Raw genomic sequence first — 14,793 nt, 5'->3', positions numbered from 1 at the left:
CCCTGGTTCCCAGCACACCCACTGTGCCATCCAACTATCACTACTATCCAGTTGCAGAATATTTCCATCATCCAAGATAACACCATGTACCTATTAGAAATTACTCCCAATTATTCCCTAATGCATTGCCTGGCAACCACTAATCTACCTTCTCTATATATTTGCCCATTCTAGACATTTTTTATAAACAGAATCAGTGTGTGGCCTTTTATGTCTAATTTTTGCCATTTAGCACAATGTTACCAGGATTCATTTATGGGGTTGCATGTAACAGTACTTTTTTAAACAGTTTGTTAACTTGATTACTTTGGTGTGGGGGTACTGGGGATTTAACCCAGGGGAGCTTTATCATTGGACTACAGCCCAAACCAAACCCTTTTGAGATGGGGTCTCAGTAAGTTGTTTACAGCCTTCCTAAGTTGTTGAGACTGGCCTCAAACTTGTGATCCTCCTATCTCAACTTCCAAAATCATGGAGATAAACCAGTAATGTTAGGCATGTGATTTGTAGGCCTCCATTTATATATATAAGAAAAGTGAGGAAACAGGCACGGGTGAGCCAGAAATGAAAGACAGAGCCAGGCAGAGATACACATGAGAGTTTATTTGTCAGAGCTGACAAATAAAGGCCATCTCTCTATAAGAAAGAAAGGCCACACAGGCTTGGGGTTAGAGACTTTTATTGGGGAGGCTCAGGAGTTAGAGCCCAGTGGCTCCTAATGTGGGCAGTGAAGGGTGGGGTTGGTATGAGGGAGTGGTGAGCCCTTCTCAGAAAGGCCCTTGGGTAGGAAAGCGAAATTTTTCTTAAAATGGCAGCTGTCACTTAGGATGGCCATCCAGATGCTAAGCAAGGACCTTATAATTAGTGTTCTGCAATTGTACATAGTAGTGTGATTCATTGTTATATATTTGTACATGCACACAATGTAAAAATATAATTTAGTCAATTTATTTCATTCTATTTTATAGGCCAAATAATCACTTTTTTTTTTTTTTTTGCAGAAGTTAATGCAGCATTTAAGTCATGCTTGTACAAGTCACGTAAAATATTCTGAGCTGAGCATGGTGGCTTATGGCTGTAATCCTAGTGGCTCTGGTGGCTGAGGCAGGATTGCAAGTTCAAAGCGAGCCTCAGAAGCTTAGTGAGAGGGACTGGGGATGTGGCTCAAGCTGTAGCGCGCTCGCCTGGCATGCGTGCAGCCCGGGTTCGATCCTCAGCACCACATACCAACAAAGATGTTGTGTCCGCCGAGAACTAAAAAATAAAATATTAAAAAAATTCTCTCTCTCTCTCTCTCTCTCTTTCTCCCCCCCCCTCACTCTCTCTTAAAAAAAAAAAAAAAAAAAAAAGAAGCTTAGTGAGACTCTAAGCAACTTGGCGAGACCCTGTCTCAAAAACTAAAAAGGGGGGTCTGGGGATATGGCTCAGTGGTTAAACGGCCCTTGGTACCAAAAATAAAATAAAAAAAAATATTTTCAGCCATTACTGGAGATTTGTAGATGGTTAGACTGATGTAATACAATGTCTTTGTTGCCCTGGGCCATTGCTTGTTCTCAGGTCCCCAAAAGTTGATGGTTTTACTGAATTTGGCATAAGCCCAGTGGTACTTGTGTATTTTGGGATGGTGCATGGTTTCTTTCGAAAAGAAAAGGAACAAACCTTAGAACCATGGTCTAAGATTCTTCCCATTTTTGTTGTCTTTGTATAGAATGGGGAGGAGAGTTGAAGAATGAGCAGGTCACCCCTACTCCTGGAATTTGTGACACTGTTAATATGTGTGTGTGCATCAACTGTGCTGTCATCAGACTGATGAAAATCATCATTTTCCGGATCTATTTCCTCTTCCTCCTCATCTTCATCAGCATGTTGGGCTTCATCTTCTTGTTATTGGTTTCCTGAAGAGTTGTAGTCGACAGAAATGAATTCATTATTGCTTTCTTCCACTTGTGCTTGCAGAGAATCATTTTGGTCTCTGGTTGTTCCAACAACTTCACCACTTCTTTGTAGTGTCCTCCTCGTGTATTAGTTGTTGCTGCTGCTGCTACTGGTGTTCCTTCTTTACCATAGGATCCATCTATTCCTCATCTACCTGGTGCTTAACAAATCTTGGATTAATTTTCAAACCCTGGTCTCTTCTGAGCTCCCAGGGAAGAGGAAGCAGAGGTGGTCTAGCTCACTTCCTCTTTTCTTCTTCTTGGGTTCTTCAGGCTGTGATTTGTGCCCCTACAGAGTCACTTATCCAGAAACTGTAATGATTTTTTTTAATGCGAATTTTTTAATTTTTATTTTTTTAGTTTTCAGTGGACACAACATCTTTGTTTGTATGTGGTGCTGAGGATGGAACCCGGGCCGCACGCATGCCAGGCGAGCGCGCTACCACTTGAGCCACATCCCAGCCCATGATTTTGTTTTTATAGTTTCCTCTTGGCAGTGCCTATGCCTTAATCCCTTCCCAGGTCCCTGGGTAGCAGTCCTCTGCCCAACCCCTTGGTCCCCACTGAGTAAGGGACTGGAGCCAAGGCTCTAAGAATCAGGATGCTGGCCACTGGCAAAGGAAGAAGGCCCCAGCAGAGGGGTGAGGGGAGAGGGAAGCTAAGGAAAACATGCTGGATGTGGTCTTGCTCCCAGCCACCTTTTACAATGGGGCCCCAGCCTCTTGGGTCTAGTGGGGGATGGTCCTGATCTTGTGTCTTTGGCTCATGCAATTCAGGGTAAGCTGCTACAACCCTGGGAGAATGACCAAGGCTGGGGAGAGACAGAGGAACCAGCCAGCTCAGCTTGGCTGCACCCATTGCGGCATGTGTCCCAGTTGCTGGGGCCCCCTTTCTATATTCTGGAGGTCCTTTGCCAACCCCTGGGACCAGGCAGCAATCCCAGTCCCTGCTCATCCTCATCTCTCTGATGAGCCACCTTCCTGTCCCTCAACTGCTGGGTGCCACTCTGGCTCCAGCTCACATTCAAGTGGAAAAGGAAAGCTTCATAAGGGAGGGTGGCCACAGATTCTGCTTGTCCAAGTTGGTGCTGAGGCAGCTCTCCTAGGCTCTCTTGCTCTCAGTCTGTTCATGGTGGTGGCCTTAGTGCCACAGTTCAGCTCACTCTGGGTGGAGCTCCCGCCTGGGGTGGGGTGTGTGTGGGGGGATGGGGGAGAAACACCTACCAATGATGTAATCACCTGGTGACCACTCTTGTCCCACCTTTTGACTTTGTTCATCTAAGATTAAAAAGTACTAAAAGACATCAGATTTATGGGAACCCAGCCAAGTTCCTGAGACTGGCATTGAAATCCTGCCTCAGCTTCCTGAATCACGGGGATTACATAAACTGTCTGTCTGTAAATATCATTTTTTTTTTTAAAGAAAGAGGGAGAGAGAGAGAATTTTAATATTTATTTTTTAGTACTTTTTAGTATTTGGCGGACACAACATCTTTGTCTGTATGTGGTGCTGAGGATCGAACCCGGGCCGCACGCATGCCAGGCGAGTGCACTACTGCTTGAGCCACATCTCCAGCCCTGTCTGTAAATATCAGACTCGGGGCTATGTATGTACCTAGTGATATGCCACTTTCATGGCATGACCTTGACAGTGGTTTCAATATATAATACCAGAATTAAGTTATTTTAAATACAATATTAATTTTACCATTATGCAAGTATGGTAAACCTACACAAGTGAGTTATGATTGTCTCTCCTTCCCCCATTATTTTTTTTTTGGGGGGGGGAGAACCAGGGATTGAACTCTGGGGCAATGTAAGGGTCCGGCAAAAAGTCAGATGAAGAGACCACCAAGAGACTGACTCATGCAATTGCAGAAGGGGATTTATTGAGGATCCAATTCAGTGCACTGGGGCTCTAGGCTCACTCAAGAAGTGAGAGCAGCCCAGAGCAGAGGCTAAGCACATCAGAACAAATCAGCATGAGGCACGGGAAAATTGAACAACAACTCTCATACATGATTAGCACATTCATTGGCAGCGGGGGTGATTGGTCACTCCTAAGCGGGGTACACATTCAAACTGATTGGTTCGGGCCCTGTATGCTTACGTGACAAACTGCATAGGGCCCTAGGCTAAATGGCCAGTAGGGTGTTGTCTTAACTATCTCAGGAATTTCAGGTTCTGGGTGTAGCAGAGGAACTTAACAATACCTGGTCTTTCACTTTTTAATTCAGGCTTTGCAGCTTAGAACCTTTACAATGCTTGGTCTTTTACATTTTAATTCAGGGTAAAGCTTAGAAACGTTACCCTTTCAGCACTCAACCACTGAGCCACATCCCTAGCCCTATCTTGTATGTTATTAGAGACAGGGTCTCACTGAGTTGCTTACCAGCTCACTATATTGCTGCCGCTGGCTTTGAACTCTCCATCCTCTTGCCTCTGTTTCAGAAGCCACTGGGATTACAGGCCTGAGCCACAGCACCCAGCCCCATTCTCTTTTTTTTAATATTTATTTTTTAGTTGTAGTTGGAGGCAATACCTTTATTTCACTTATTTATTTTTTTTATGTGGTGCTGAGGATTGAACCCAGGGTCTCACACATGCAATCACCCTATTGCTGAGCCACAACCCCAGCCCCCCAGCCCCATTCTTTTAAAGCAAAAAAAAAAAATATTCTTCCCTTTGTCTTTGGCTATTTGTCTAGCACATTCCTGGGATTCCAAGGAGCTCCATTTTTGAGTGGTGGCCTCCATTTGTGGATCTCATTGGCCCCACATTTTGTAGCCATTAATCTTTTGAGGGCTTAATAAGTGACTTCATCTTGGGGGAAAATAGCCTAGCAAGGATGCCAGGATCTATTGGCAAAGCCCCAAGATCCAAAGAACACAGAAAAGAGCCCAGGAGCAATGGAACGCCCTTTTACCTTTCTATAGTTGGCCTGTAGGGGGATGGGTGAGGGAGTATAGAAGAAAAGAAGCAGCAAGGCAGAGATGTGAGATTCCAGGGCCCCTGTTGCCAGCAGAGTTCCCCCAGTGAATAGAGTAAGTACCCTTCTTGTCAGGGTGAAAAGTCTGGACTCAGATACTGCCTCATCTATTCAGTGAGTGGTCAGAATGCATGTCTCCCTCTTCATATCTGCTAGGCCTTACACTGCCCAACAATTTACCTGACACTCCCTTGGCAGAAGCTATCCCCTCTCCCTCTTAGTAACAAGCCTTTAGAACCTGGTGGAAACCTTTAGAATCCATTCAATTTAACCTAGATACTAGTTCCCATTCAGAGGTGTTATAACAACTGTGGTTACCTTTCTTATCATACTAAGGCTGGCAATTGCAGGGAGAACTTAGACTGTATAGGACTCACTCAAATTAGTGGGTCAGGGGTATTTGGTTAACCCTTCATGAAGACAGCAGGCATCAGTGCACAGCAGCACCTGTATATCAACAAGCCCTGGATCCATTCTAGATTCGATTACACAGGTGAGAGGTTACTAAATTACTAAGGCAATGCAGTAAAAGTGGTTTTGTGCCCCCCCCCCCAAAGTCGGGATATTTGCAGCCATAGCAACCTGCATCCATTGGAGGGCAGTCTTGCACTTTTCAGTGAGGCAAGAGAGTCCACAGCTTTTTTTTTTCTTTTTTTTTTTTTTTTCTCTTTTTTCCTCCCAGTGTGAGGCTAAATCACCTGGCTGGAAAATGCAGGTGTGGGGATTCCAAGCAATCAGGAGATGATTTGCATTAAAAAGACAGCTTGCTGTGCTTGCAGGTGTGGGGAGGAAAAGGTGGGTCAAGTTGTTCCGGGCACCTGGAAAGCCTCTGTTATGCAGGGCTTGGTGGCCCCAGCCTATAATCCCAGCAACTCTGGATGCTGAGGCAGGAGGAATAGAGCTAAAGTACAGAAAGGGAAATTTATAAAATTTATAGCACCAAATGCTTTCATTAGAAATTAGGAATGGTGCTGGGTTTGTTGGCACACACCTGTAATCCCAGCAGCTCAGGAGGCTGAAACAGGAGGATCAGGAATTCAGAGTCAGCCAGCCTCAGCAAGGATGAGGCACTAAGCAATTGAGTGAGACCCTGTCCCTAAATAAAATACAAAATGCGGTTGGAGATGTAGCTCAGTGGTCAAGTGCCCTTGAGTTCAATCCACAGTGCCCCCCCCCCCGAAAAAAACCCCAAAAGATAGACCACTGACTCCAATTAAAATCAAATAAAAGCATGTTTATTATTTCGACCAGCCAGGCTGCCTCTCCCAACAAAAGACAGTCTTGTAGCTTTTTATTTTATTTTATTTTTTACTTTTTATTGGATGTTCAAAACATTACAAAGCTCTTGACATATCATATTTCATACATTAGATTCAAGTGGGTTATGAACTCCCATTTTTACCCCAAATACTGATTGCAGAATCACATCCATTACACATCCACATTTTTACATAATGCCATATTAGTAACTGTTGTATTCTGCTACCTTTCCTATCCCCTATTATCCCCCCTCCCCTCCCCTCCCATCTTCTCTCTCTACCCCATCTACTGTAATTCATTTCCCTCCTTGTTTATTATCCCATTCCCCTCACAACCTCTTATATGTAATTTTGTATAACAATGAGGGTCTCCCTCCATTTCCATGCAATTTCCCTTTTCTCTCCCTTTCCCTCCCACTTCATGACTCTATTTAATGTTAATCTTTTCCTCCTGCTCTTCCTCCCTGCTCTGTTCTTAGTTGCTCTCATTATATTAAAGCTTTTTAGAAGCACAGCTTTATAACCCAAAAAGTTACACAAAGGGGGATTACAGATAACAAAACTCTGAGAAGCATAACACATAGGCTAGTTTATCTTTTTTGCTGGCCTCAACATCAGAATTTATGAAGGTCATTAGAGCCTCAGAGAGGGTTGTTATCTGGTCAGGGAAGGCCAAGCATGGGTGAGTTCCAGGCACAGGCAGGCATTCCAACCAGTTTAGAATTTGCAGTAATTTATAGTAAAGCCGAAATTAGCATTTTATGCCTTGGTGGCAAGATGGCTCCCAATTTTAAGAGGGAATCAGAATGGGTATATCAAGTTCAGGAAAGGTAGCATTATTGTCTTTTCAGAAGAAAATCTAAATGTAATATATTTAAAACTATTTCATGCACAAGTGAATTTTGAGTATCATACTAAATACCTATGAGTTTCCAAATACAAATAAAGTTGCTCATTCTATTACCATTAGAAGTCTACAGTAAAAGCTTCAGAATGGTTATAATACGATGGCCAAACCCATAATTTTTAAAATAAAGCAAAAATAAATTTAAAAAAAATATTTAGGAAAGAGTGATGGGAAAACTTTTAAATTCAGTGTGGAGTGTGATTCAGCCTAGACTAGAGGTCTTGAATTAAAGCTGCTGACCCACCTCATGGCCTAGAAAGCCACTTTGTGGGTGCTGGGGTTGGGGCTCAGTGGTAGCGCACTTGCATGGTATTTGTGAGGCATTGGGTTTGATTCTCAGCACCATGCTTAAATAAATAAAAATAAAGATCTATCAACAACTAAAAATTTTTTTTTAAAAAATGAAAGTCATGTTGTGTCCCTTTGGAGGTGGAGGCAAACTGCAACTGAAAGGCTTTTTAGAAAGAGGCAATGAGCACAACAATTAGGCAAACATAAAAAGAAGATATTTGCTGTTTCTTGTTTGGATAAAGTCACTAATCTGAATAATATTGAATATTATATATTAATATTGAATATTAGATACTGGGTACAGATTCCTTGATGTATATGACCAGAGCATGAAGTTTGAAATAAATTATCACTAGGTATCATTTATTAAAATTATTTATGTGTATATATTTATGAACAGAAAAAAAATTGGTTTGTCAAATGTAGAATGAATGGGGATAATCAACCCTTTAATTTTTTTTTAATAGAACTTCTTCCTGAGATATCATTCTTTTTTTTAAAATTCTTTTTGTTTTAGGTGGACACACTATATTTATTTATTTATTTTTTAGAGAGGGGGGGAGACAAAGAGAGAGAATTTAATATTTATTTTTTAGTTTTCAGCGGACACAACATCTTTATTTGTATGTGGTGCTGAGGATCGAATCTAGGCCGCACGCATGCAAGGCGAGCGCAGTACCGCTTGAGCCACATCCCCCGCCCCCTCAACTCTTTTTTTTTTTTTAATTTTATTTTTTTTATTGGTTGTTCAAAACCTTACAGAGCTCTTGACATATCATATTTCACCCCTCAACTCTTTATTAATTAGGCTTTCTATATTAAGTTTTCATCCTCAAAGACTCTTTTAATTTACATTGGGCTATATTATCTATTTTAACTGAGAGTTCATGGGAATGAAATGGGATCCCATTTGATTAAGGCAACTTGTAAGTGTCAAAGCTTTACCTTAACTTTATTTTTCATTTTCTCAGAACATATTTTACAGCAGTGAGTATTACGACTATGAGAATGTTACTCAAGATAACAGTTAAAGGGGAAATTTATCTAGTTTTCTCTGTATTGTACGTAGCAACTTGCCTTGTTTTTTTTCTTTTTTTTTGGTACCAAGGATTGAACTCAAAGGCCACTAAACCACATCCCGCCCTTTTTTGTCTCTTATTTATTTATTTATTTATTTATTTATTTATTTTCTGTTAAGAGGTGGTTTGACAATTCCAGATAATATTTCTTTCTTTTTTTTTTTTAAGAAAGAGTAAGAGAGAGAGAGAGAGAGAGAGAGAGAGAGAGAGAGAGAGAGAGAGAGAGAGAATTTTAATGTTTATTTTTTTTAGTATTTGGCGGATACAACATCTTTGTTGGTATGTGGTGCTGAGGATGGAACCCGGGCCGCAGGCATGCCAGGCAAGCGCGCTACTGCTTAAGCCACATCCCCAGCCCCCAAACAGTATTTCTCATCAGTTTTTAAAAGCTATTTACAAAAAGTTTCAATTTTACTACTTCTACTTTTAAATATATCAAGCACTTCTAAATATATAGAAGGACGAGATATTCCACTATCTGTCTACTATTCACACAGCACTGGTAAAGAAAATTGCACGCGTATCAATGGCTAAATATGAGGTATCTTCTAATATGACCATTTTGTCCTTGAAACTTTTCCTCCTCATTTCCTTCTATTTTCAGTCCAGTGGACAAGTACAGGCATATGTAACAGAGATGGTTGAACAAATTCATATCCAAAAGTCTTTTTACAGAGGACAAACTTTCCTGTGAATTTCAAAATAAAATGTACACAATGTTCTATTTTACTAACTCCTTGGTCATACACTGGCAACCTCTTTAACATCTAGAGACTAGATGTTGTAAAATTGAGACTTATTTGTCCATTATATACACTATATACACAGCAAAACAAAATGCACAAAACATAGAAAACTGATGTCTGAAAATGTCCAAGTATGAACCCACTGACCTTTTGCAATTGCTTCCCTCCTACCTCCTCCACATCACTGAGCAAGAACAGATAGTAGTACTCTACCACTCACAGAGGTGGTTTAATAGTTCCATTCCCAAAAGACTATTTCATATGAATTTTAGCAAAAATATATTTGCAAAATGATATTTTACTACCTCTACATTTAACATACATCGGGCACTTCTAAACATCTAGACAAGACTAGATATTTCAAGTAAGGACTCAATTTGTCCACCATGTACATGACAGTCTTGAATCCACAGCACACATGTAACAATAGTTCTCATTTAAAAATGTTTTCAGAATATGAACATTCTGGCCCTTCACAGACTCAGTGGGCTACAATGCTCAAATTTTCAGAAGACAACCCTTCCTAGGAATTTTAACAAAAAACATACAAAATGGTTTACTAATTCTACTTTTGTCATACACTGGCAAACTCTTTAACATCTAGAAAGACTAGATGTAGATTAGGAGGACTCATTTGTCCTTTATACACACTATGTACACAGCAAAATAATACAAAATCCATAGACAACTCTTCGCTCTTGGTAAGCACACTGGCATGATGCTCCCCAGGACAGGCACACCCCCCCCCATAAAGAAACCATTTCATAAGAATTTTAACAAAAGAAATTTACAAAATGTGTTATATATTTTATTACTTTTACTTTTTTTTTAAAGGGTTTTTTAAAAATCTTATTATTTATTTATTTTTTGGGGGGGTGGGGTTCTTTTTTTGGAACTGGGATTCGAACCCAGGGCTTTGTGAATGCAAGGCAGACACTTTGCCACCTAGCTACATCCTAGCCCACCACTTCTACTTTTAACTTGTATCAGGCACTTTAGAACATCTAGATATTTAAAAAAAAAAAAGTATTTAGCACTTTCAACCATATATACACTAATGAGGAATAAAATGCACGCGCAAAATAATGGTTATTATACAAAAAATGTTACTTATGGGCTGGGGGTGTGGCTCAAGCGATAGTGCGCTCACCTGGCATGCGTGCAGCCTGGTTCGATCCTCAGCACCACATACCAACAAAGATGTTGTGTCTGCCGAAAACTAAAAAATAAATATTAAAAAAATTATCTCTCCCTCCCCCCATCTCTCTCTCTCTCTCTCTCTCTCTCTGGCCCAGGACTCCTTCTGACTGTCAGTCTTCTCCATGTCTAACATCCCACTGAACAAACAAAACCACTTCATAGAGGTGATCTGACAAATCCATTTCAAAGTCACTTCCAGAAGGCATTTCTGATTTTTTCAAACAAAATGGCCTGTGTCTTGTAAATGTTTACAAGACAAATTCATATCTATTTACAAGACAAATTTCATATCCAACTCTAAAAGACGGCAGGCATCCTCTTTACCTTTAGGATGTCCAGATGCAGCACAAGTTTTAAAAGGTGGGGGGCAAGTTGAGAGCAGCTTTTTCATATTATAGACAAAGGCCTTTTACAAATGGGCCAGGAAATCTTCCCAGAGGGTGGCGAGCATTTCCAACTGGGCAGATGAGGCCTGGGGTGCCCTGCTGCTGAGCCATATCCCTAGCCCTTATTTTTTTTTTCATTTAATTTATTTGCTTATTTTTATATGGTTCTGAGATTGAACCCAGTGCCTCACTCATGCTAGGCAAGTGCTCTACCACTGAGCCAAAACCCCAACCCCTAATTATTTTTTGAGACAGGGAATCCATAATTTATTAGCTTGACCTTATGTGACTGACATCTCAGTCCTCATTCTTGAAGCCAATCCAATAACAAAGACAAGGTCTTGAGAAAAAGGAAAATGTTTCATTGTTTTGTTAGCAAAGGAGAAATAGGTGAACTCCTGTCCCAGAGCCTGTGATTCTGCCCATCATGAGCAATAGGAGACTCTTAAAGAGGTGATTCAGAGAAATAAAATAAGGGAGGAGAAGGTCAGGGAAAAGAAAAAAACATGTTTCAAAGCCACAAGGGATATAATCAAAGCATCAAATGAACCCCCTTTACACTTAAACCTCTGATCCTCCTGCCTCTGCCTTCAAGTTGCTGAAATTATTGGCCTATGCTACTGCAGTTGTTAATGTTTTTGTTACATAAATTCTTTGTGGTGGTGGAAATTGAACCATACAAGGCAAGCACATACCAACTAGCCCCTATACAAATTTTGACTTTCCAGTTTCATGAAATTATGGACATTTGCTTTATTTATTTATTCATTCTTTTCTCTTTTTTTGGTATCCAGGATTGAACGCTCGATCACTGAGCCACATCCCCAGCCCTATTTTGTATTTTATTTAGAGACGGGTCTCACTGTTGCTGAGGCAGGCTTTGAACTCATCTCCTATCTCAGCCTCAGGAGCTTCTGGGATTACAGGCGTATGCCACAGGGCCAGCTACTTAGATATTATTTATATGTGAATGCATTCTACCATATATTTATATTAAAATAGTACATGTATATAATTGATTTTTTTACCTTTTATTTTATTTTCATTTGTCCAGTTGTTTGCTTATGAATTGTTAAGTAATCAAAGGCTAGCTTTATGCTTGCTAGATGTGAATTTGTTCAGTACTTAAAGTTCAAAGTCCCTTTCTTTTTTTCTTGGACTTGTAGTCACCTTAAGAGAGTCCATTTTCGTTTTATAATTTAAAATTTTTCTTTACATTTATAGCCACCTGATGTACCTCACCGCGCCCCCCCCCCCACTTCTGTCTGTCTGTCTTTTAGGCTTCCTCATGAGGTTGGTTTGTCTTCATGGTTAAGGAAAAAAAGTGGAGGAAAGAGGAGGAACTTGATGTCTAGGTAGTAGCTGTTCCCTGAGACTACTTGACACCTTAGAAAGGTAACCAGACTTACAGCCTCTCCTCCCCACATTCTCGCTGCCCCCACCCCATTCTAGGATTTAAACCCTGGCACTTTACCACTAAGCAACATCCCAGGTCCTTTTTATTTATTTTTAGACAAGGTTTTGCTAAGTTGGTGAAGGTCTCACTAAATTGGTGAGGTTGGCATCCATCTTGCCATACTTCTAACTTAGCCTCCTAGGTCATCATTTTTTGCACAGGAGTGCTACAGCAGGACCACAGAGATGTGAGATCCCAGGGCCACTGTTGCCAGCAGAGTGCCCTTATCTCCCCAGTGAATGGGGCACCCTTCTTGTCATCCTGAAAAATGCAGCCTCAAGTAAGACCTCACTCAGAAGTGCTCTGAATGCATGTCTCCCTCTTGCCATCTCCTAAGCCACACCCTGGTCCCAAATCTCCTCATAGCTCCTTGGCAGTGATTATGTTCCTGAAAGCTGGGTCCTTGTCCCCATGTCAATCATGTTTTTGTTTTTGTTTTTTTGGGGTTTTTTTGGGGTTTTTTTTTTTTTCTTAGTTATACATGGATATAATATCTTTATTTTGTTTATTTATTTTTATGTGGTGCTGAGGATCGAACACTTTAGCCTCAAATAAAATCAGGATGTAGTACTCATAATTATCACCATATGGTAAGTCTTCTATGAATCATCAGTAAGAGAGGAACATCTATTTGTATATATCCAGAAGACAGCATTCTTCACTTTGCTTTACCACATGTCCTCAGACAACATCAGGATACATGGTGAGAGGAGACTTACAAAGCAGTATATGGGAGTCAAAAGGTCATCATTTTTTGCACTTGTCCTCAGAAAACATCCATCAGAGTGACATTAAAGTGCTCTTCATTCTGAATGTGGGTATAAAAGTGACATTCACAGAGCCTGTGTTCGTATTGTGGTGGATGTATTCTTTACTATCATTCACTAATGAATTTTTGTTTTTTTCCATAGGATTTGGAGGATAACACCCAGACAGGGAAACGTGCCATTGTTCCTGCTACTGTGTATTGTTTCATTTTCTTTGTGCTACATATTTTTGACATATGAAAGTTTGTCTTCAGTTAGGGATATCTGGCACAGCTTTGATTAGGGAGGGAAATTTTGACTCTGCTTCGGGATGGAGTAAAACGATTCTCTCAACCCAAGGTAGAAGGGTAAGTATCTTTGTTGATGGTGATATTCACATAGAAAGGTAAGTATTTTTATTGGTAGTAATGTAGTGATATTACATATTCTGATACCACTCAGAAAGGCAAAATTATCCTGGCTGAGGCAGGAGGTTCGTAAGGTAATATTATTTTTACTGCTCCATGTATTTTACAGAAATGACAATAGTTTAAACCCAATGTGAACTTTCATTTCACTGAATATTCCTCTGATGGTCATATGATATGAGAATTAAATTTGTACTCTAAGAATAGTGGAAATTTTGATTCTTGACATGTACACAAATCACCAGGAGAAAGGGAATATTTCTTAATGCTAGGAAGATGTAAATTGCAGAGAAAGTCTTCAGTAAGGTTTCTCACAATATGGCCAAAATAATATCAGAAAGAGGGAAAGAGAAATAAAAAATATCAGAAATTCAAGGTTAAATATCACATAATGAAGACTAAATTTGAAACACACACATTAAACGTGTCACAGTAGAAGAATGTCTTGTAAGAAAAGTCCGCTGATTTCCCAGTCAGAATGGGGGACTCTACTCAGGACCAGAGAGAGGGGTTATTGGCCTATGGAATGTGAAATGTATTTCTTCTGGCAGAACTCTGATTAGGGGCAGCAATCCTTCCAAAGTGTGCTTTGGAGTGAAGTGATGATGTGCTCCACTTGGCTTTCTATCTGGAGTTCCATAAGGTAAGGGAAGTGTCTTTACTGCTGGTGATATACACATGGGAGGAGATGGCACTTGTCACCAGTGTGCCTCACCACGCGGCCTCAATCATTCTCCAAATGTGTGGCTGTAGGTGGCCTACCTTCCAGCTGATCTTCCTCTGACACAAACCATCGGGACTGTTCCGTGCTCTCTGGGTCCAGACTGAATGTGACTGTACATGCCAGAAACAGGGGGGCACAGAGCACACACGTGGGAGGTTTCCATAGGTAGAGACTGATTTGCAGCTGGCACTTTATTCCATTCCCAGGAGAGATGAACGCCCGGTAGCAAAATAGTCCCTTCGGGGTGGAGTGTGACTTGAGTTTCTTCACTGCTGCCCTCTGAAGACTGAGCTGTCCTTCTTTCAGATACATAGTGCCAGTTGGTTGAGTATGTAGCTCCACTGAAATAAGAGGTGAGGCAGAGAGAGGCCACTTTCCTTCAGGGCTGTTGTCAACTACTGTGAGGGGTCAAGGCCAGTATAATTCACTTCCCCAAATACTGAACACAGAGAGTGGGAATTGAGAATACTTGCTATCCTTGGTAGTTGTCCTGGAGAAACTGGTTCAGTGGTAGCCTAAAGAGAGAGTTTCAGAAAAGGAATCACCTGACTTACGTGTTGTACTTGGGCAGCAGCTGATAAAAAGAATAGTATAGAATATATAATCATTTTATATAAAATAAAAGGTATCCCATATATAACACTATGAA

At 40.7% G+C, this 14,793-nt stretch overlaps 1 protein-coding gene and 1 non-coding gene across 55 annotated transcripts in view; one reads left to right on the top strand and one right to left on the bottom strand.

The window, feature by feature from the left end:
- The window catches only part of LOC101960618 (uncharacterized), a 401,529-nt gene that overhangs the window by 350,584 nt on the left and 36,152 nt on the right, over positions 1–14,793 (top strand). For 34 of the 50 annotated variants that reach the window (XR_013431556.1, XR_013431545.1, XR_013431566.1 and 31 more), the window contains one exon: positions 12,071–14,063. This is a non-coding gene — a transcript (uncharacterized LOC101960618). Of the gene's footprint in view, positions 1–8,710; positions 8,781–12,070; positions 14,064–14,793 lie in introns of all 50 variants that reach the window. The other 16 variants (XR_013431564.1, XR_013431557.1, XR_013431560.1 and 13 more) reach the window with 12 other exon arrangements.
- The window catches only part of LOC144371601 (uncharacterized), a 77,794-nt gene continuing 69,625 nt past the window's right edge, over positions 6,625–14,793 (bottom strand). For all 5 annotated transcript variants that reach the window (XR_013431518.1, XR_013431517.1, XR_013431515.1 and 2 more), the window contains one exon: positions 6,625–14,659. The gene's annotated coding sequence lies outside the window, so the exon portion shown is untranslated. The remainder of the gene's footprint in view (positions 14,660–14,793) is intronic.

This window comes from Ictidomys tridecemlineatus, chromosome X (genome assembly GCF_052094955.1).
Source record: "Ictidomys tridecemlineatus isolate mIctTri1 chromosome X, mIctTri1.hap1, whole genome shotgun sequence".
NCBI classification, from domain to species: domain Eukaryota; kingdom Metazoa; phylum Chordata; class Mammalia; order Rodentia; family Sciuridae; genus Ictidomys; species Ictidomys tridecemlineatus.
This window is presented reverse-complemented; position numbering and strand designations above follow the sequence as displayed.